We start from the raw sequence: 2,849 nt of genomic DNA, 5'->3' as shown, positions 1-2,849 counted from the left end.
TCTGAGATCCGCAGGGAGAGTGGGATTGTAGGCCAGTCCACAGGCCCCAGGGTGCCCCGCACGGAGGTAAGCAAATGGCATGTCTCTGTGCGGAGCCGAGCCAACCGGAATGGCTGGCCTGCCCTGTCTATGCCGTCCGTCTCCACCCCCACCCAAGAAAATGGAGGCAGCTCTGCTGTGGGCGCCTAGCCTTGTGTGGTAGGTGGGAGCCAGGCGGGCGGGGAGCAGCCGGGCTTCGCCCCGCAAGTGGGGCTGGGCTGGAGGTGACTCACAGAGCTCACAGCGTTGGGCCGGTCTGGCGCACCTCACTCCGTTTCTGCGCCGGTTCCACTGGCTTTCCTGGCCTTTGTTGACTGGGCCGCTCGCCCGTTCCCGCAGCCGGGCTTGGGTGCTCTCAGGAGTCCTCCTCTGTCTCGGCCCCAAAACCTCGAACCTGCTGCCGCTTGTTTGTCGATGCAGGATCGCTGTTGAAAGAATTATTCGCCTTTTGTTGCTCTTGCAAATGCAATTAATACTCTGGTATCACAGCGCACAGCTCTCAGGATCGTGCTGTCTCCTGGCACGGCCGCTCCAGACCTGTCGCCATCTTGGACCTCAAATTTTATTTTGATTTAATTTCAAACTTGGAAAACTGTGAGAATATTACAAAGAATTCTCATAATACCCTTTACCCAGATTCACCAATTAACATTTTGCCACATTTGCTTTATCATTCTCTTTTTCTCTCCTGTGTCCTCCCCCATTTGACAGTCATTTGCAGAAATCATGCTCCTTTACCTCTTCAGGGTGTATTTCCTCACAATGATAACTTTCTCTTATGTTACCTCAGTATATGTGTCAAAATCAAGAAATTTGATATTGTTCCACTATTACTATCTACACCATATTCCACTTTCACCAATTGTCCCAATAATGTCTTTTAAATCTGTCTTCTTTTCTTGGTTATCAAAGTTCCAATCCAGGATGATGTGCTGCATTTCATTGTCAAGTCTTTTCAGTCTTTAATCAGGAACTCTTTCTCAACATTTCTTTGTCATTCATAACACTGACAATTTTCTTCGACATACATATTTTGACTTACTTTAATATTTCTTTATTTCCCTACTTTCAGGGTCATCTTGTATTTTCTGCCCCATTGACCATTGCTCTATGGAGTTCTGGTACCTTTAATGGGAGATGGATGGTATTTAAAAACTGAGGCATGGGTAAATGAATTTTTTTTTAGCTTAACATGTTGTTATTGTATTCCATTTAAGCACACTGAGTACACACAACATTGTTTATATAATACCAATTATTTAGTATTTGTTGAAACTTGCTTTATGTCCTAGAGAATATGGTCAATAAGTACTTCATGTGTGCCTGAAAAGATTGTGTATATTCTAATTATGGCATGTATTGTTTTATAAATGTCCATTAAAATTGTTAATTGTGTTATTTAAATCTTCTATATTCCTGCTAATTTTTTGTTTGCTTGCTAGATCTATCAGTTATTGAGAGAAGTAGATATAAAATTTCCCACTGTGATTGTGGGTTTGTCAAATTCTTGTTTTGTCAATTTTTGTTTTATACAGTCGAGGCTTTGCTATTATATGCATGTAAGTCTAGAATAGGTACACCTTTTATCATTTTTAATGACCATTTTTATCTTTTTGCATTTAGAATGTATTTTGTTTGCTATTAATATAGCTACACCAGCTTTCCTTTGTTTGGGTGATATTTCTTTTTCCATTCTTTTACTACTGTCTTAATTTGTTTTCTCTCACTTATTGCAGAATACCTGAAACTGGGTAATTTTTAAAGAAAAGAAATTGATTTCTTGTAGTTTTGGAAGCTGGCAAGTCCAAGATCAAGAGGACACATCTGGTAAGAGTTGTCCTACTGGTGGAGACTCTGCAGAGTACTGAGATAACGCAAGGCATCACATGGTGGGAGGGCAAAAATATGCTAATGTGCTGGCTATGATCTTTCTTTCTCTTCTTATAAAGTCACGAGTTTCACTCCCATGGTAGCCCATTAATCCATTAACTCATGAATGGGTTAATCCATTTATGAGAGTGTAGCTCTCATGATCCAATCACCTCTTAAAGGTGCCATTTCTCAATACTGTCACATTGGGGATTAAGTTACAACATGAGTTTTAGAGAGGACATTCAAACCATAGCACTTACTTTTTTTTTCTTTTATTTTTTAGAAAACGTTCTGCCAAAATATTGAATGCATTGGTTTGTTTCTGAATTTACCAGTAGGACTTATAATTAGCAGTAAGGATAAGCTTTATATATCCAAACATTATTTTTCTTCACCACCTTTTTTTTTAGAAAACTTCAACCCTACAGAAAAGTCAAAATATATCTTCCATATAGATTCATTAATTTTTTACATTTTGCTACTTATGGTTTATCTCTCTTTCTTAATGTGTGTGTGTGTGTGTGTGTGTGTGTGTATACACTTTTTTGCTGAACCATTTGGAAATATCTTGCAGATATCATGACACTTCAGCCCTTAAACACTTCATCATGTATCTCTTAAGTACAATGGAATTATTATTATCACACCAAGAGAAATTTAATATTGATACAATACAGTTATCTAATACACTGTCTATATATAATTTTCCCAATTTTCCTAACAGTATTCTTTGTAGCTTTTTATTTGTTTTGATTCAGCATTCTGTCAAGGTTCATGCATTGTATTGAGTTGTCATGCCCCTTCAGTCTTTTTAAATCTAGAATAGAACTCACCCATCTTTTTCTTTTAATTTTTGATGAAACTGGCACTTCTGATGAATCCAGGTAGTTGTCCTATATATGTCCCACAATATGAACTTGTCTGATTGTTTTCCCATG

The 2,849-nt window shown here is 38.5% G+C and overlaps 1 long non-coding RNA gene across 2 annotated transcripts in view; it reads left to right on the top strand.

The window, feature by feature from the left end:
• The window catches only part of LOC103609824, an 8,531-nt gene extending 6,721 nt beyond the window's left edge, over positions 1-1,810 (top strand). For both annotated transcript variants that reach the window (XR_552167.1, XR_552166.1), the window contains one exon: positions 1,776-1,810. This is a non-coding gene — a long non-coding RNA (uncharacterized LOC103609824). The remainder of the gene's footprint in view (positions 1-1,775) is intronic.
• The last annotated feature ends 1,039 nt before the right edge of the window (positions 1,811-2,849 follow it).

The sequence above is a fragment of the Galeopterus variegatus genome, unplaced genomic scaffold, assembly GCF_000696425.1.
Source record: "Galeopterus variegatus unplaced genomic scaffold, G_variegatus-3.0.2 Scaffold10142, whole genome shotgun sequence".
Classification (NCBI taxonomy): domain Eukaryota; kingdom Metazoa; phylum Chordata; class Mammalia; order Dermoptera; family Cynocephalidae; genus Galeopterus; species Galeopterus variegatus.
The sequence above is the reverse complement of the archived record's forward strand: the minus strand, read 5'-3'. Positions and strand labels throughout refer to the sequence as shown.